The sequence below is a fragment of the Panulirus ornatus genome, chromosome 69, assembly GCF_036320965.1.
Source record: "Panulirus ornatus isolate Po-2019 chromosome 69, ASM3632096v1, whole genome shotgun sequence".
Classification (NCBI taxonomy): Eukaryota; Metazoa; Arthropoda; class Malacostraca; order Decapoda; family Palinuridae; genus Panulirus; species Panulirus ornatus.
The window spans coordinates 9,217,386-9,238,428 of NC_092292.1; the positions used below are offsets into that span (position 1 = coordinate 9,217,386).

At 43.3% G+C, this 21,043-nt stretch overlaps 1 long non-coding RNA gene across 2 annotated transcripts in view; it reads left to right on the plus strand.

Moving 5' to 3' along the window:
- The window catches only part of LOC139747653 (uncharacterized), a 137,566-nt gene that overhangs the window by 23,114 nt on the left and 93,409 nt on the right, over window positions 1–21,043 (plus strand). Inside the window, exon 3 of one of the 2 annotated variants that reach the window (XR_011712432.1) lies at window positions 6,328–6,970. The exons of the other annotated variant lie outside the window; for it this stretch is intronic. This is a non-coding gene — a long non-coding RNA (uncharacterized lncRNA). Of the gene's footprint in view, window positions 1–6,327; window positions 6,971–21,043 lie in introns of those variants that run through there. 2 annotated transcript variants of the gene reach the window in all.

The window sequence follows — 21,043 nt, forward strand, 5'->3', positions numbered from 1 at the left end:
TGATTGTATTTGCATATTTACATGTCTTTGTTGGAACTTGTGTGATTATGTGCGTTTGAAAGCATACCTTTTATCCGGCTATGTATGTGCGAGTGTCTCTAATATTTGCAGCTTGCTTTGAAAGGACTTTGGTTTGTTTTCATCTGCGTGTACAAAACCTTATGTCACTGTCACTGGACCTCGTGTGACGAAAATGCCATGAAAACTTCTTGTTTACGAACCGCCGGGATACTCAAACAGAGCTTTAACACCACCAATATCAGACCTCACAGTAATAGAGGAATTTCTTGAATTGAAAAGAAAAATGAAGGTTCGGAAATTAAGAAGAGATCATTATTGTTTGAGACTTGCCATTTTCAGGAAATTAAAAGTAAAAATAAAGAAAGAACATGCCAGTAACAAAACACATAAGTTATACAATGACTTTGGCCCACAATGTTCTAAAAGAACAAGCCAGGAACAAAACACCTAAGATATACAGAGAATTTGGCCCACCATGTTCTAAAGTAGAGCACGTTAGAGGGATTCTTCCCCAGTGAGCGAGCAAAGAAAAAAATTGGCCCGCTTTCAGAAGCTTTGGAGTAATGGGGTTATTTGACGAACCAGGAAACTTGACCTCGAGGAGCTTGGGGTAAGGAAATCTGATGACAGGAGAAAACAGGCTGAACTACTTTCAGACTCAAACAAGACACTAGGTACTCCCTGTTCACCAAAGAACCGCCGTCATGAGAAAGAGTAAGAAGTGGCTTAACTATCCCTCCATTTCGAGCTAGTCCTTGACACAGGAACAGTCGTGTTTGACTCCTCTGGAAGAAGTAGGATTTTAACTTGCCCCTGGCATTACCAGGACCCTTTCAGCCCTAGAGGAGGAAAGTAACAGTTAGCAAGCCTGTGTAACAACAAGACAGACCGACAACAAACCTCAACGACGTAGAATCCCTGAAGCCAAAGTCCCCAAAGAACAAAGCCACAGCCATGCAAACTGTCAATGAATTTCCGACAAAAGAAAAGGCATTGAGAAATGTAACCAAGGTGCTGAATTAAAATCATGCCGATGTCCACCACGGAAAAATTCGGTATGGATAAACTAATATATACCGATGTAACAAGTATCCCATACGTCTGTTTGCCAGTGTAAGAGCTCCACTGCAATAATAGTAAGCTGCCATAAAGTGTGATACAAGTACGACGTCGTCGAAGTGATGTAGTAAATCAGTTTATACAGTAATGCATGTAACCAGTAAGCACGAATGTTAGCAAATACTGCAGTAGTCAGACGACCTACCTAGCAGGCACTCAAGCCTCTGCACTATAAACGCTTCGTGTAAAAGTGTGTGGCTGATGGGTTTCAGTTTTGACTGGAGGCAAAAGCAAGATAAAAAACGTGTACTGCAATGGTTGACAGAGAGGAATTCTCGCCAGCAGCCCAGATCTTAATCATAAGAACATAAGAATTGAGGACACTGCAAGAGGCCTATTGGCCCATGCTAGGCAGGTCCCGAGTCTGTCCACCCTACAATCAACCGCCTGAACCCATAAACACATCATTCAACCTTCGTTTATAGCTATCGTCTTCATTAATTCCCAATTAGTAATGGGAGGTGCTGGAAAAGCTAACTACTGTGCATACCTTTTTTTGGATTTGGGGGGGGGTCAGTAAGTGACCTACACACTATGTGCTGATAGTGAAGGAAGTTGTTAATTTAAAGAAAGAATGTATGGACACACTAAGAGGAAGATGGTAGATCAGAATGCTGATTGCATGGATAGAGATAGTAGAAAGGCGGCAGTTAGACGATGGTTCGAAATAAATACTTACACAGTGGACACCCCCCCCCCCCCACACACACACACACACACACACACACACACACACACAAGCACCGCTCACCTTCGAGTGCGGCCTGTCATTCGGGAGTAGCAGACGAACCCTGCCAAGGCGCCCACTCCTCGCTACGACAACCCGCTCTCGGGAACTGGTACGTGCCCTTATAGCTTCGAGATAACAGCCTAATCCCGCTCACCACAAGCGCACAAAGGGGAAACACCTTCTCCAGCCCGACGGCCAACGCCGGATAGACAAGGCAGGCCCGATTGTCAACCTGTGCTCTCAGACCACATCCTGTAAAGGGAATGGGTCCAGATTAGGGCTTTTACTGAGCACATCTCTAGGTCCCGGTAAGTAAGCCCTTACCCTCTGAGAGCACATGCACTTTCTTGGCACCATGCGCCACGCCAGTTCAATCTGGCAGATGTCACATGCACGGTGCCTTTGCCGGTGAAATCCCGTACGCCCTGAAGGACTTCTGGGGTGCCGTAATAGCTGCTCTTATGTTGGTGTGCAGTTGAAAGTGCGAAAGAACCCTACTTGTGTCAATTGTGACAGCCTCTGTGCCTTTAGAAGCCACGATGTCCGGCTTTCTAAAGGATCCCACAATTGGAATGCGTGGCTCACGGGTCACATCGTACCCCCTTTGCCTCAGCCGACCAGCTAGATAGGCACTGATGTTATAATGCCTCTTTAACCTCCCACCGTGAGTACGTGGGCATACCTGAGCGATATGCCCAAGCGTACCGGGCTTGTGACAGGTGTCACAGAGGCCGTTGATCTCGGGCCGGCCTCTAGTAGTCCTGGCAGGGGTGGGTAAGGCGCCAATCCTCACTTGGACGGCCTTCACATAATCAGACCCGGACAGGAAGCGGTTTCCACTGGTAAATGGAGCAAGACCCGCACCGTCAACTGTGCCGATTGGATTAGCCCTCCATACACGATGGCGTTCGAGCTTATTACTCGCCTGCCGACCAGCAATACACGCGGGTCCAGACCAGCGGTGCAGCTTGCTCATCACTGCAGGCTCACTGCAAGCCGCCTGAATCACCGGGTCGGTCGAGGTGAGTAATTTCTCGAACCAGGCTTGTTTATTTAGCCGGACGGTCGAGACAAAGGCCGGTATACCAAGCCCACCATCTCCTGCCGCCGAGTGGAAGTAAGCGGAGGGCACGTCATGGGCTAGACGGAGCCAGCGGCGAACCGCGACTCTTACCTGTCTGTCCATGCGTGTTAGCTGCGTCTTATAGACTGCCCCCAGCACCAAGCGATGCATGGGCTTTGGCATTAGGTGTCCTATAAGTATCGTAATTCGATGCTGAGGTTTTAAAGGGGCTCTGGTGATATTGCGGAGTCCCTCCTCTAGCAGGCATCGTAGGATCTACACCTTCCTCCTGCTCCGACGGGAATATCGAGGTACTTATAATCATCTTCAGCACTCATGGAGCCGATAGCGCTACCCAAGACTTGGAACGATCTACTTCGTTGGCGTACCAAGTCTTGCGCTTGCCGTCGACCTCCATGCTAAGGGAACGACACTTTCCCGGGTTTACTCGAAGTCCACCCCCGCAATAGTCTCTGTCATTATGTCAATTGCCTGTTGCAGGCCAGTCGGCGTCTTCGCCAGCAAAACCAAATCGTCCGCAAATGCCAGTACTGAAACCTTCTGGTCGCCGAATCCAACTCCTACACCAGATTCCTTAACCCTTGCGACTCCCTCGTCAATCACAAGGTTGAAAACGACAGGTTATAGCGGGTCACCCTATTTGACCCCACGAGTCAAATTTATAGACCTAGCTTCCAAAACTGTCGCCCCAGGTATACCGCATCGTTCCAATTCACTCTGTTCCTTGCATGCCTTTCACCCTCCTGCATGTTCAGGCCCCGATCGCTCAAAATCTTTTTCACTCCATCCTTCCACCTCCAATTTGGTCTCCCACTTCTCCTCGTTCCCTCCACCTCTGACATATATATCCTCTTTATCAGTCTTTCCTCACTCATTCTCTCCATGTGACCAAACCATTTCAATACACCCTCTTCTGCTCTCTCAACCACTCTTTTTATTACCACACATCTCTCTTACCCTATTATTACTTACCCTATTATTACTTACTCGATCAAACCACCTCACACCACATATTGTCTCCAAACATCTCATTTTCAACACATCCACCCTCCTCCGCACAACCCTATCTATAGCCTACGCCTATCTATAGCCCACATAACATTGTTGGAACCACTACTCCTTCAAACATACCCATTTTTGCTTTCCGAGATACTGTTTTCGCCTTCCACACATTCTTTAACGCTCCCAGAACTTTCGCCCTCTCCCCCACCCTGTGACTCACCTCCGCTTCCATGGTTCCATCCGCTGCTAAATCCACTCCCAAATATCTAAAACACTGCACTTCCTCATGTTTTTCTCCATTCATACTTACCTCTCATTTGACTTGTCCCTCAACCCTACTGTACCTAATAACCTTGCTCTTATTCACATTTACATTCAGCTTTCTTCTTTCACATACTTTACCAAACTCAGTCACTATCTTCTGCAGTTTCTCACTTCCCAAGCACTATCATCGACAACAGACTGCATACTTGCCCCTCTCTCCAAAACTCTTGCATTCACCTCCCTAACAACCCCATCCATAAACAAATTAAACAACCATGGGGACATCACGCACCCCTTCCGCAAACCGACATTCACTGAGATCCAGTCACTTTCCTCTCTTCCTACTCGTACACATGCCTTACATCCTCGATAAAAACTTTTCACTGCTTCTAGCAGCTTGCCTCCCACACTATATACTCTTAATACCTTTCACAGAGCATCTCTATCAACTCTTATCATATGCCTTCTCCAGATCCATAAATGATACATACAAATCCATCTGTTTTTCTAAGTGTTTCTCGCATACATTCTTCAAAGGAAACACCTGATCCACACATCCTCTACCACTTCTGAAACCACACTGCTCTTCCCCAGTCTGATGCTCTGTACATGCCTTCACCTTCTCAATCAATACCCTCCCATATGATTTCTCATGAATACTCAACAAACTTATACCTCTGTAATTGGAACGCTCAACTTTATCCCCTTTGCCTTTGTACAATGGCACTATGCATGCATTCCGCCAATCCTCAGGCACTTCACCATGAGCCATACATATATTGAATATCCTCACCAACCAGTCAACATCACGGTCACCCCATCTTTTAATAAATTCCACTGCAATACCATCCAAACCCTCCGCCTTGCCGGCTTGCATCTTCCGCAAAACTTTTGCTACCTCTTCTCTGTTTACCAAATCATTATCCTGACCCTCTCACTTCACACACCACCTCGACCAAAACACCCTATATCTGCCACTGTATCATCTAACACATTCAACAAACCTTGAAAATACTCACTCATATATATATATATATATATATATATATATATATATATATATATATATATATATATATATATATATATTTTTTTTTTTTTTCAAACTATTCACCACTTCCCGCGTTAGCGAGGTAGCGTTAAGAACAGAGGACTGGGCCTTTGGGGGAATATCCTCACCTGGCCCCCTTCTCTGTTCCCTCTTTTGGAAAATTAAAAAAAAAAAAAGAGGGGGGAGGATTTCCAGGCCCCCCCCCCCCCCCCCCCCCCCCCACCCGCTCCCTCCCCTTTTAGTCGCCTTCTATGACACGCAGGGAATACGTGGGAAGTATTCTTTCTCCCCTATCCCCAGGGAGAATATATATATATATATATATATATATATATATATATATATATATATATATATATATATATATATATATATAACACGGTGAAGTGTTGGACGAGGGGAGATTGGTTTGTGTGTATATACTTATCGCGAAGGGGATGGGGTTAAGATGCCAATTATGGGTACTCTTGTAAGATTGTTTAGCTAGTAAGGAGCAAATCATCATATTATGAGGATAATGTAAGGAATTAGTGCGCAAAATCACCCGTGGCATGTATCATGAATATAGCGGTGGGTTGATTATATAGGAATTGAATTGTTAGACACGGAGAGAACACAAGATCGCCTACAGCAGGTCCCATGCAGGACTAAGCCAAGTGCAAAATTTACTATTTACGGTACTTAAATAAGAACATACAACGAGGCAGTTTCAAGTAATGACATCACGAAAATGTATCGAGTGTGGAAAAGTGGCAAAGTGACTTAGTGGAGTAATTAACCAAGGAAACTGAAATAATCGCCTTGGTAACCCAACATATGCATCCTGTGTCATGCACTACTCAGACGAGGCTCTGGGTCATTGAGTATCTTATCCACTTGGAGACAGTTACCCAGCCCGGGGAGCATAGCACTCAACATCTACTAGGAATCCCGGTAAGCTAACCTCGCTCTGTTACAAAAGGTGTCTTTGAAAAGTGTACAAGACTAGTCCCCCCTGTGAGGATAACGAGCCAATAGTATGTCTACAAGAGACACTGATAGCTCCAATTCCAACAGGGCACCTGTTTGGGTCGAGCACCTGTAGGGCACCAGTTAGAGTCCCAGCTGGGAGGAATCTTACTTGTGTGACGACCGATCCTGTGGGCATCGCTAAGGACGTGCTTAGGGCGTGCTTGATCCAGAAGACGCGGTACGGCGCTGCATGAGACGAGAGCACGGACCGACATAACGTGGAGGAAGAGGGTCCACGCTAGGCCACGGACACTCTTACGCCCAAAGACCCAGCGGCTTTCTAACCACTCAAAATCCACAGCTAAGGACATGTTACCAGTTGATCCTCACGAAGTGAACTTTTAACACCAGAGAACTGCGGCGAAGCCGCCCTGTCAGTATTATGCTGTGCGACAGGAACTACAGCATATTGTTTGTTTGACAAGTCAGTTGGTTGAGGGCATCACCAAGAAGTCCCTTGCAACTGTGAATTAGGATGTTTAGTTTCTATTAGAAGTTGTGTTAGGATGCATGCCACATTCTTCCTGATACTGTCAGTAGCCTTAGATTTTAGAAGTACTAATATCTGGCGACCTATGCATGATGACTGATCATGTTGGTAGTGTTGCAACCAGTTAGATGATGAGATTCCAGTCACCGCGGCCTACGAACATCTTATTGTCATATTATGTTGACTCGTGTCATTTTATTTGGGTATCAAATGTAAGAAAAGTATTTGCCTTTTCTTAGCCCACAGGAAAGTGAGTAAAAGTATTCTTGGCAGTCCATTGGTCCAGTTGGGTAATTAATGTCTTTAGTAAGGAGCTGTACGTAAACCTTGAGTATGGGCCCCCGTGGTAATCTCACTTGAATAGCACCAACCATCATATAATAGTCTCTAGTAAGTTCAACCCGCAATAATGTCGACTTGCATCATGCAAACAGTCTTTCCTAACCCCTATATGTTTATATATATATATATATATATATATATATATATATATATATAGAGAGAGAGAGAGAGAGAGAGAGAGAGAGAGAGAGAGAGAGAGAGAGAGAGAATGGCAAAAGGTGAGAGCAAATGATGTAAAGGGAGTGGGTGAGAAATGGGATATATTTAGGGAAGGAGTGATGACTTGCGCAAAAGATGCATGTGGCATGAGAAAGGTGGGAGGTGGGCAGAGTAGAAAGAGTAGTGAGTGATGGAATGAAGAAGTAAGGTTATTGATAAAAGAGAAAAGAGAGGCGTTTGGACTATATTTGCAGGGAAGTAGTGCAAATGACTGGTAGATGTATAAAAGAAAGCTGCAGGAGGTCAAGAGAAAGGTGCGAGGGTTGAAAAAGAGGGCAAATGAGAGATGGGTGAGATGGTATCATTAGATTTTAGGGAGAATAAAAAGATGTTTTGGAAGGAGGTAAATAATGTACATAAAACATGAAAGCAAATGGGAACCTCGGTGAAGGGGGCAAGTGGGCAGGTAATAACAGGTAGAGGTGAAGTAAGAAGGAGATGGAGTAAGTATTTTGAAGGTTTGTTGAATGTGTTTGATGTGTTTGATGATAGAGTGGCAGATATAGGGTGTTTTGGTCGGGGTGGTGTGCGAAGTGAAAGGGTCTGGGAGAATGGTTTAGTAAAGAGAGAAGAGGTAATGAAAGCTTTGCGGAAGATTAATCTGGCAAGGCGGCGGGTGTGGATGATAATGCAGTGGAATTTATCAAAAAAGGGGTGACGGTGTTGATGATTGGTTGGTAAGGATATTCAGTGTATGTATAGACCATGGTGAAGTGCCTGAGGATTGGCGGAATGCATGCATAGTGCCACTATACAAAGGCAAAAGGGATAGATATGAGTTTTCAAGCTGCAGAGGCATAAGTTTGTAGAGTATTCCTGGGAAATTATATGGGAGGGTATTGATTGAAAGGGTGAAAGCATGCACAGAGCTACAGATTGGGGAAGAGCAATATTGTTTCAGCAATGGTGGAGGATGTGTGGATCAGATGTTTGCTTTGAAGAATGTATGTGAGAAATACTTACAAAAACAGATGGATTTGTAAGTAGCACTTATGGATCTGGAGAAGGCATACGATACGGCTGATAGCGATGCTTCATGGAAGGCTTTAAAAGTATATGGTGTGTGAGGTAAGTAGCCAGAAGCAGTGAAAAGTTTTTATGAAGGATGTAAAGCACGTGTACGAGTAGGAAGAGAGGAGAGTGACTGGTTCCCAGTGAATGTCGGTTTGAAGCAGGGGTGTGTGATGTTCCCATGGTTGTTTGCTTTGTTTACAGTTGGGTTGGTTAGGGAGGTAAATGCAAGAATTTTTGAGAGAAGGGCAAGTATGCAGTCTGTTGAGGATGAGAAGGCCTGGGACATGAGTCAGTTGTTCGCCGATGACACAGCTCTAGTGGCTGATTCGTGTGAGAAACTGCAGAGGTTGGTGACTGAATTTGGAAAAGTGTGTTAAAGGAGAAAGTTGATCGTAAATGTGAATAAGAGCAAGGTCATTAGGTTCAGTAGAGTTGAGGGAAAAGTTAATTGGAATGTAAGTTTGAATGGAGAAAAATTGGAGGAAGTGAAGTATTTTAGGTATCTGGGAGTGGACTTAGCAGCAGATGGAACCATGGAAATGGAAGTGAGTCAAAGGGTAGGGGAGGGGGCGAAGGTTCTGGGAGCAATGAAGAATGTGTGGAAGGAGAGATCGTTATCTCGGAGAGCAAAAATAGGTATGTTTGAAGGAACAGTAGTTCCAACAATGTTACATGGTTGCGAGGCATGAGCTACAGATAGGGTTGTACGGAGGAGGGTGGATGTGTTGGAAGGGAAATGTTTGAGGACAGTATGTGGTGTGAGATGGTTTGTTCGAGTAAGAACTGAAAGGTACGAGAGATGTGTGGAAATAAGAAGTGTGGTTGAGACAGCAGAAGAGGGTGTGTTGAAATGGTGTAGACATATGGAGAGAATGAGTGAGGAAAGATCGACAAAGGGGATATATGTGTCAGGGGTGGAGGGAACAAGAAGCGTGAGACCAAATTGGAGGTGGAAGGATGGAGTGAAAACGATTTAGAGTGATCGGGGCCTGAACATACAAGAGGATGAGACACGTGCATGGAATAGAGTAAATTCGAACGATGTGATATACTGGGGTCGACGTGCTGTCAATGGGCTGAACCAAGGCATGTGAGGCGTCTGGGGTAAACCATGGAAAGGTTTGTGTGGCCTGGATGTGGATAGGAAACTGTGGTTTCGGTGCATTACGCATGAAAGCTAGACTGAGTGTGAACGAATGTGGCCTTTTCTGTCTGTTTTCATGACGCTGCCTCGCTGAAGCAAAGGGTAGCAATGCCGTTTCCTGTGGGACGGGGTAGCGTCAGGAATGGATGAAGGCAAGCAAGTATGAATATGTATATGTGTCTATATGTATATGTATATATGTATATGTATATGTGTATGTATTTCTATGTATATGTTGATATGTATATGTATGTATATGTGCATGTATGGGCGTTTATGGAAATATATGTGTATATGAGTGGATGGGCCATTCTTTCTTCGTCTGTTTCCTGGCGCTATCTCGCTGACGCGGGAATCGGCGATCAGGTATAATAAATAAGTATCAATAAATAAGTAAATAAAAGAAAATATATATATATATATATATATATATATATATATATATATATATATATATATATATATATATTTTTTTTTTTTTTTTTTTTTTTTTGCTTTGTCGCTGTCTCCCGCATTTGCGAGGTAGCGCAAGGAAACAGACGAAAGAAATGGCCCAACCCACCCCCATACACATGTATATACATACGTCCACACACGCAAATATACATACCTACACAGCTTTCCATGGTTTACCCCAGACGCTTCACATGCCCTGATTCAATCCACTGACAGCACGTCAACCCCGGTATACCACATCGATCCAATTCACTCTATTCCTTGCCCTTCTTTCACCCTCCTGCATGTTCAGGCCCCGATCACACAAAATCTTTTTCACTCCATCTTTCCACCTCCAGTTTGGACTCCCACTTCTCCTCGTTCCCTCCACCTCCGACACATATATCCTCTTGGTCAATCTTTCCTCACTCATTCTCTCCATGTGACCAAACCATTTCAAAACACCCTCTTCTGCTCTCTCAACCACGATCTTTTTATTTCCACACATCTCTCTTACCCTTACGTTACTTACTCGATCAAACCACCTCACACCACACATTGTCCTCAAACATCTCATTGCTAGCACATCCATCCTCCTGCGCACAACTCTATCCATAGCCCACGCCTCGCAACCATACAACATTGTTGGAACCACTATTCCTTCAAACATAGCCATTTTTGCTTTCCGAGATAATGTTTCGACTTCCACACATTCTTCAAGGCTCCCAGGATTTTCGCCCCCTCCCCCACTCTATGATCCACTTCCGCTTCCATGGTTCCATCCGCTGCCAGATCCACTCCCAGATATCTAAAACACTTCACTTCCTCCAGTTTTTCTCCATTCAAACTTACCTCCCACTTGACTTGACCCTCAACCCTACTGTACCTAATTACCTTGCTCTTATTCACATTTACTCTTAACTTTCTTCTTTCACACACTTTACCAAACTCAGTCACCAGCTTCTGCAGTTTCTCACATGAATCAGCCACCAGCGCTGTATCATCAGCGAACAACAACTGACTCACTTCCCAAGCTCTCTCAACCCCAACAGACTTCATACTTGCCCCTCTTTCCAAAACTCTTGCATTCACCTCCCTAACAACCCCATCCATAAACAAATTAAACAACCATGGAGACATCACACACCCCTGCCGCAAACCTACATTCATATATATATATATATATATATATATATATATATATATATATATATATATATATATATATATATATATATTATCCCTGGGGATAGGGGAGAAAGAATACTTCCCACGTATTCCCTGCGTGTCGTAGAAGGCGACTAAAAGGGGAGGGAGCGGGGGGCTGGAAATCCTCCCCTCTCGGTTTTTTTTTTTTTTTTTAATTTTTCAAAAGAAGGAACAGAGAAGGGGGCCAGGTGAGGATATTCCCTCAGAGGCCCAGTCCTCTGTTCTTAACGCTACCTCGCTAGCGCGGGAGATGGCGAATAGCTTGAAAGAAAAGAAAATATATATATATATATATATATATATATATATATATATATATATATATATATATATATATATATATATATATATATACATATATATATATATATATATATATATATATATATATATATATATATATATATATATATAGTCCACGGGGAAATGAAGCACGATAAGTTCGCAAGTGCACTTTCGTGCAATAATCACATTATCAGGGGAGTTACAAGAAAGAAGTATGAAAGTCAGTTGATATACAACGAAATCGGAATTCAGTAAGTTCAAATAATCGTATTTAAAATCAAATTCTTTTTTACATGCTGCACAGCATGTATCACGGAGACAATCCGCCTCATCAGGAGCAAACATATAAAGTTTTCAAAATCCCAACACCACTACAAAAATTCCCTTTCCTCTGCCGTTCTCGACTACACACTCGCTTGACCGTTAAAGGAAAAGTGGGGTGTGCCTTGTGGTTAAGGAAGGTTTTGTGTGTGTGTGTGTGTGTGTGTGTGTGTGTGTGTGTGTGTTTGGTGTTTGGGGGAGGGGGGGTTGGCCTAGTTAACAAGGTGTGTGTTCAACTATTTTTCTTATGCTTTCGTTTCTTGATAATCCTTTCATAATGATTTGGTTGCTAATAGGATGTGCTTTAAAGTTACTTGGGGACAAATTAAAGTTCTTAGTATTAGCCATTAAGACTGATTCAATGACGTTACGGGCAGCATAATCAGAAGACGGGTACAATGTGACTGGATTGGTAAGGTCTACAGGGTGATCGTTTTCACGACAGTGCTAAATTTAGCGATGGCATTTTTGTGGTCGTCCCTGCGTATTGAATGACTGTGCCAATGACATCTCTCAGTTACTGTTTTCCCAGTGTAAACATTCCTAGTTTAGGATAATTTGGCCTACTTTTGATTAACGTCTTGCTGATAGTGTTATTGTAACGGAAGGCAACAGTAAAGGCACTGTTTTTTTCAGTACCTGCCTTACATAAGCTAAGTTAGAAAAATAGGGAAATACTAGACTATTAGATCTATCATCATTTTCCACATTTTTGTTCATAGATGCATAAAATGTCTTCCTCGCTTTCCAGTAGGTCTTATTCACAAACCACTTAGGATAACATAACTGCCTAAAGGGACTTCTTATATGACTACGTTCGTCTACCAGACTTATCGGATCGCATATCCGTGATGCTCTTAAAAAACATAGGCATAACTACAGATATTTTTACAGAAGAATCGTGTACTGAAAAATAATGCATATAACTCTCAGAGTTGGTAGGCTTCCTGTAGATCTTGAAGGATAAGTGATCAGATTCCCTAGTCACTGACGTATCAAAAAACTGCAATTTGCCTTCTATTTTCCCACTCAGTCTTGAATTTGACGGCGGGGTGAATGCTATCTAATTCATTAAAGAAAACATCACGAACTTGGGAAGGTGGACATAACAACCACACATCATCATCATATCTTAACCAGATTTTTGGGTGATTACTGATTAAAGTTAGAATTTCAATTTCAAAGTATTCCATAAATAAGTTACTATGGGGATTTCCCATGGCAAGACCAAATTTGCCTATGAAAATTATCTTCATATTGGAAAATAATGGTGACACAAATCTCTATCAAGTCAGTGAAAGTGTCCATGGACAGTGGTAAGGCAAGACTTGGATGAGGTAATTTCCTGCTTAGGGTTGTGATGGTTATATCAGTGGGGAAAATAAGTTGATAATGTGTGGTCATTATGGCCATCTTACCAAGATGTCAGTGACTAAGGAATCTGATCACTTGTCGTTCAAGATATACAGGAAACCTACCAACTCTAAGAGATATTTTATTTATTTTTCAGTAAATGATTCTTCTCTAAAAATGTCTGTAGTCATATGAATAAACATGTATACACATGTATATATTCATACTTGCTTGATTTCATCCATTTCTGGCGCTACCAAGTCCCACAGGAAGCAGCATCGCTACCCCCTGCTTCAGCGAAGTAGCGCCAGGAAAACAGACAAAAAGGCAACATACGTTCACACTGTCTCTAGCTGTCATGTGCAATGCACCGAAACCACAGCCCCCCCCCCCCCCCCCTCCACATCCAAGCCCCACAGACCTTCCCATGGTTTACCCCAGACGTTTCACATTCCCTGGTTCAGTCCATTGACAGCAAGTCGGTGACCCCAGTATACCACATCGTTGCAATTCACTCTATCCCTTACACGCATCTCACCCTCTTGTATGTTCAGGCCCCGATCGCTCAAAATCTTTTTCACCTTATCCTTCCACCTCCAATTTGGTCTGCTTCTCCTTGTTCCCTCCACCTCTGACACATATATCCTCTTTGTCAATCTTTCCTCACTCATTCTCTCCATATGTCCAACCCATTTCAGTACACCCTCTTCTGCTCACACAGCCACACTCTTTTTATTTCCACACATCTCTCTCATCCTTTCATTACTTAATCAAACCACCTCACACCACATATTGTCTTCAAACATTTCATTTCCAAAAAATCCCTCCTCCTCCGAACAACTCTATCTATATTCCATGCATTGCAACCATATAAAATTGTATGAACTACTATTCCTTCAAACATACCCATTTTGCTCTGCGAGATGACGCTCTCTCCTTCCACACATTCTTCATCGCTCCCAGAACCTTCGCCTCCTCCCCCACACTGTGACTCACCTCCGCCTCTAAGGTCCAATTCGCTGCCAAGTCCACTCCCAGATATCTAAAACACTTCACTTCCTCCAATTTTCTTCCATTCAAACTTACATCCCAACTAACTTGACCCTCAACCCTGCTGAACCTTGTTCTTATTCACGTTTACTCTCAACTTTCTCCTTTCACACACTTTTCCATCTCAGTCACCAACTTTTGTAGTTTCTCACTAGAATCAGCCACTAGGACTGTATCATCGGCGAACAACAACTGACTCGCTTCCCAGGCCCTCTCATCCACAACCGACTGCATACTCGCCCCTCTCTCCAAAACTCTTACATTTACCTCCATAACCACCCCATCCATAAACAAATTAAATTACCACGGGCACATCACACATTCCTGCAGCAAACCGACATTCACTGGTTTCACTCTCTTTTCTTCCTACTCGTACACATGCCTTACATCCTTCATATAAACTTTTCACTGCTTCTAGAGCTTACCTCCCAAACCATATACTCTTCAGATCTTCCACAAATCATCTCTATTAACCCTATCAAATAACTTCTCCAGTCCATAAATGCTACATACAAATCCATCAATTTTTCTAAGTATTTCCTACAAATATTCTTCAAAGCAAACACATGATCCACACATCTTCTACCATTTCTGAAACCACACTGCCCCTCCCCTGTCTGATGCTCTGTACATGCCTTCACCCTCTCCACCAATATCCTCCCAATCAATTTCCCAGGAATACTCACCGAGCTTATGCGTCTCTAGTTTGAACACTCAACTTTATCCCCTTTGTCTTTGTATAGTGGCATTATGCATGCACTCTGCCAATCCTCATGCACTTCACCATGGTTCATACATACACAGAATATCCTTACCAACCAATCGACAACACAGTCACCCACTTCTGAATAAATTCAACTGCAACACCATCCAAACCCGCCGCCTTCCAGGATTTCGTCTTCCGCAAGGCTTTTATTACCTCTTCTCTCTTAACCAAACCATTCTTCCTGACCCCCTGACTTCAAACAACACCCCGACCAAAATACCTTGCATCTGCCATTCTATTATCAAACCTTCAAAATTCTCGCTCCATCTTCTCACTTCACTACATGTTATTACTTCCCCACTTAACCCTTCACTGATGTTCCCGTTTGTTCTCTTGTCTTACGTACATGATTTACCTCCTTCCAAAACATCTTTTTATTCTCCCTAAAGTTAATGATACTTTCTCGCCCCAACTCTCATTTGCCTACTTCTTCAACCGTTGCACCTTTTTCTTGATCTCCTGCCGCTTTCTTTTATACATATCCCAGTCATTTGCACTCCCTCCTTGCAAGTATCGTCCAAATGCCTCTCTTTAATCTTTCACTCACAACTTTACTTCATCCCACCACTCACTATCCTTTCTAATCTGCCCACCTCCCACCTTTCTCGTAGCACATGCATCTTTTGCGTAAACCATCACTGTTTCCCTCAATGCATTCCTTTCCTCACCCACTGCCCTCAAATCATTTGATTTTTTGCCATTCCACACTCAATCTCCCCTGGTGCTTCCTTACACAAGTCTCCTTTCCAAGTCTCTCTTTTACACGCCTGTCAATTAACACGTAATCTAATACTGCCCTCTGACCATATCTCCTACCCACATACGTATACTTATGTATACCTCTCTTTTTAGACCAGGTATTCCCAATCACCCGTCCTTTTTCAGCACACAAATCCATAAGCTCTTCACCATTTGCAACATTGAATAACCCATATACACAAATTATATCCTCAACTACCACACTACTCACCTTCGCATTTAAATCATCCGTCACTAAAACCCGGTTTCGTGCATCAAAGCTGCTGACACACTCAGCTGCTTCCAAAACACTTGCCTTTCATGGCAATAAGCAACAATAATCACCCATCTCTCTTCATCCACTTCCAGTTTTACCCACATCAATCTAGAATTCACTTTCATACACTCTATCACATACTCCTATAACTCCTGCTTCAGGAGTAGTGCTACTCATTCCTTAGCCGTTTCCCGCATCAGCCAGGTAACGCCACTCATATACATATATATATAAACGCCCATACTTATATATACATACATATACATAACATATACAATCATTCATACATATATATACATATAGATATCAACATATATAATTATTCATACATATATATACACATACATACACATACATATGCACACTTGCACATATTCATACTTGCGTGCCATCATCCATTCCTGGGGACACCCCCTCCCCACAGGAAACAGCTTCGCTACCCCCTGCTTTAGCAAGGTAGCGCCAGGAAACAGACAAAAAAGGCACATTCGTTCACACTCAGTATCTAGCTATGCGTAATACACCGAAACCATGGCTCCCTATCCACATCCAGACCCAACAGCCTATTCTATGGTTTACCCAAGACGTTTCACATGCCCTGGTTCAGACCATTGACATCGACCGCGGTGTACCACATCGTTCCAACTCACTTTATTCCTTGCACGCCTCTAACCCTTTTGTATGTTCTGGCACCAATCGCTCAAAATCTCCCTGCATGATTGTCCCTCTCTCCAAAACTCTTGCATTCACCTTCCGAACAACGCCATCCATAAATGAATTAAACAACCATGGAGACATCACGCACCCCTGGCGCAAACCGACATTCACTGGGAACCAATCACTTTCCTATCTTCCTACTAGTACACATACCTTACATCCTTGATAAAAACTTTTCAATGCTTCTAGCAACTTACCTCCCACACCACATACTCTTAATACCTTCCACAGAGCATCTCTATCAACCCTATCATATGCCTTCACCAGATCCATAATTGCTACATACAAATCCATCTGTTTTTCTAAGTATTTCTCATACATTCTTCAAAGCAAACACCTGATCCACACATCCTTTACCACTTCTGAAACCACACTGCTGTTTCCCAATCTGATGCTCTGTACATACCGTCACCCTCTCAATCAAAACCCTCCCACATAATTTCCTAGGAATAATCAAAAAACTTATACCTCTGTAATTTGAACACTTACCTTTATTCCTTTTGCCTTTGTACAAAGGCACTATGCATGCATTCCGCCAATCCTCAGGCACTTCACCATGAGCCATAGATACATTAAATATCCTAGCCAACCAGTCACCAACACAGTCACCCCTTTTTCTAATAGACTCCACTGCAATACCATCCAAACCCGCCGCCTTGCCAGCTTTCATCTTCCGCAAAGCTTTCACTACCTTTTCTCTGTTTACTAAATTATTCTCCCTAACCCTCTCGCTTCGCACACCACCTCAGCCAAAACACCCTATATCTGCCACACACAGTCAACAAACCTTCAAAATATATGCCACCACTCACTATCCTCTCTAATCTGTCCACCTCCCACGCTTCTCATACCACAAGCATCTTTTGCGCAAGCCATCACTGTTTCCCTAAATACATCCCATTCCTCCCTCTCTCCCCTTACGTCTTTTGCTCTCACCTTTTTCCATTCTGCACTCAGTCTCTCCTGGTATTTCCTCACACAAGTCTCCTTCCCAAGCTCACAAACTTTCATCGCTCTCTTCACCCCAACATTCTCTCTTCTTTTCTGAAAACCTCTACAGATCTTCACCTTAGCCTCCGCAAGATAATGAGCAGACATCCCTCCAGTTGCACCTCTCAGCACATTAACATCCAAAAGTCTCTCTTTCACGCGCCTATATATTAACACGTAATCCAATAACGCTCTCTGGCCATCTCTCCTACTTACATGCGTATACTTATGTATATCTCTCTTTAAACCAGGTATTCCCAATCATCAGTCCTTTTTTCAGCACACAAATCTACAAGCTCTTCACCATTTCCATTTACAACACTGAACACCCCATTGATACCAACTATTCCTTCAACTGCCACATTACTCACCTTTGCATTCAAATCACCCATTACTATAACTCGGTCTCGTGTATCACAACTGCTGACTCACTCACTCAGCTATTCCCAAAACACTTGCTTCTCATGATCTTTCTTCTCGTGCCCAGGTGCATAGGCACCAATAATCACCCATCTCTCTCCATCCATTTTCAGTTTTACCAATATCAATCTAGAGTTTACTTTCTCCTGTTTCAGGAGTAGTGCTACTCCTTCCCTTGCTCTTGTCCTCTATCCAACCCCTGACTTTACTCCCAAAACATTCCCAAACCACTCTTCTCCTTTACCCTTAGGCTTCTTTTAACACAGAGCCAAAACATCCAGGTTCCTTTCCTCAAACATACTCATCTTGGTTACATTCACACACATTTTGAAAGTCAAAATACAGTATATACACACACATATATATATATATATATATATGAAATAGAACATACAAACCTCCAACATATATATTAGTCTATCATTTTCTTACTATACTTTGTTTCCCTCGTTAGAGAGGTAGCGCAAGGAAACAGACGAAAGAATGGCCCAACCCACCCAAATACACATGTAAACACATACATGCCCACACTCGCACATATACATATATACACGTGTACATATTCATGCGTGCTGCCTTCATCCATTTCCGTCGCAACCCCGCCACACATGAAATGGCACCCTCCCCCCCCTCCCCCCGCACACGCGCGAGGTACCACTAAGAATACAGCAAAAAGGCCACGTTCGTTCACACACTTCTCTAGCCGTCATGTGTGATGCACCGAAACCACAGCTCCCTTTCCACATCTAGGCACGACAAAACTTTACATGGTTCACCCCAGACGCTTTACATGCCTGGTTCAATCCATTGGCAGCACGTCGACCCCTGTATACCACATTGTTCCAATTCACTCTATTCCTTGCACGCCTTTCACCCTCCTGTATATTTAAGCCCCGATCGCTCAAAATCTTTTTCACTCCATCCTTCCACCACCAGTTTGGTCTCCCACTTCTCCTCGTTCCCTCCACCTCTGATATACATATCCTCTTTGTCAATCTTTCCTCACTCATTCTCTCCATGTGACCAAACCATTTCAATACGCCCTCCCCTGCTCTCTCAACCACACTCTTTTATTACCACACATCTCTCTTACCCTTTCATTACTTAGTCGATCATACCCCCTCACACCACATATTGTCCTCAAGCATCTCATTTCCAACACATCTACCCTCCTCCGCACAACCCTATCTATAGCCCACTCCTCGAAACCATATAACATTGTTGGAACCACTATTCCTGCAAACTTACCCATTTTTGCTTCCGAGATCACGTTCACGCCTTCCACACATTCTTCAACGCTCCCAGAACCTTCGCCAACTCTCTCACCCTGTGACACTTCCGCTTCCATTGTTCCATCTGCTGCTAGGTCCACTCCCATATATCTAAAACACTTTACTTCCACCAGTTTTTCTCCATTTAAACTTACCTCCCAATTCACTTGTCCCTCAACCCTACTGAACCTAATAACCTTGCTCTTATTCACATTTACTCTCACCTTTCTTCTTTCACAATCTTTACCAAACTCAGTCACCAGCTTCTGCAGTTTCTCACCTGAATCAGCCACCAGCGATGTACCATCAGCGAGCAACAACTGTCTCACTTCTCAAACCCTCTCATCCACAACAGACTGCATACTTGCCCCTCTCTCCAAAACTCTTGCATTCACCTCCCTAACAACCCCATCCATAAACAAATTAAACAACCATGGAGACATCACACACCCCAGTCGCAAACCGACATTCACTGGGAACCAATCACTTTCCTTTCTTCCTACTCGTACACATGCCTTATATCCTTCATATAAACTTTTCACTGCTTCAAGCAACTTACCTCCCGCACCATTTACTATTAATACCTTCCACAGAGCATCCCTATCAACTCTATCATATGCCTTCTCCAGATCCATGAATGCTACATACAAATCCATTTGTTTTTTAAGTATTTCTCGCATTTATGGATCTGGAGAAGGCATATGATAGAGTTGATAGAGACGCTCTGTCGAAGGTATTAAGAATAAATGGTGTTGGAGGCAAGTTGTTAGAAGCAGTGAAAAGTTTTTATCGAGGATGTAAGGCATGTGTACGAGTAGGAAGAGAGGAAAGTGATTTGTTCTCAGTGAATGTCGGATTGCGGCAAGGGTGCGTGATGTCTCCATGGTTGTTTGATTTCTTTATGGATGGGGTTGTTAGAGAGGTGAATGCAAGAGTTTTGGGGAGAGGGGCAAATATGCAGTCTGTTGTGGATGAGAGAGCTTGGGAAGTGAGTCAGTTGTTGTTCACTGATGATACATCGCTGGTGGCTGATTCGGGTGAGAAACTGCAGAAACTGATGACTGAGTTTGGTAAAGTGTGTGAAAGAAGAAAGCTTTGAATGGAGAAAAACTGGAGAAAGTGAAGTGTTTTAGATATCTAGGAGTGGATTTAGCAGTGGAGGGAACCATGGAAGCGGAAGTGAGTCATATCGTGGGGGTGGGAGCAAAAGTTCTGGGCGCATTGAAAAATGTGTGGAAGGCGATAACGTTATCTCGGAAAGCAAAAATGGGTATGTTTGAAGGAATAGTGGTTCCGACAATGTTATATGGTTGCGAGGTGTGGGCTATAGATAGAATTGTACACCAATTGTACATGTACACCAATTGTTCCTTCAACTGCCACATTACTCACCTTTGCATTCAAATCACCTATCACTATAAACCGGTCTCGTACATCAAAGCTGCTACTACACTCACTCAGCTGCTCCCAAAACACTTGCCTCTCATGATCTTTCTTCTCTTGACCAGGTGCATAGGCACCAATAATCACCCCTCTCTCTCCATCCACTTTCAGTTTTACCCATATCAATCTAGAGTTTACTTTCTTCCACTCTATCACATACTCCCACAACTTCTGCTTCAGGAGTAGTGCTACTCCTTCCTTTCATCTTGTCCTCTCACCAACCCCTGACTTTACTCCCAAGACATTCCCATACCACTCTTCCCCTTTACCCTTGAGC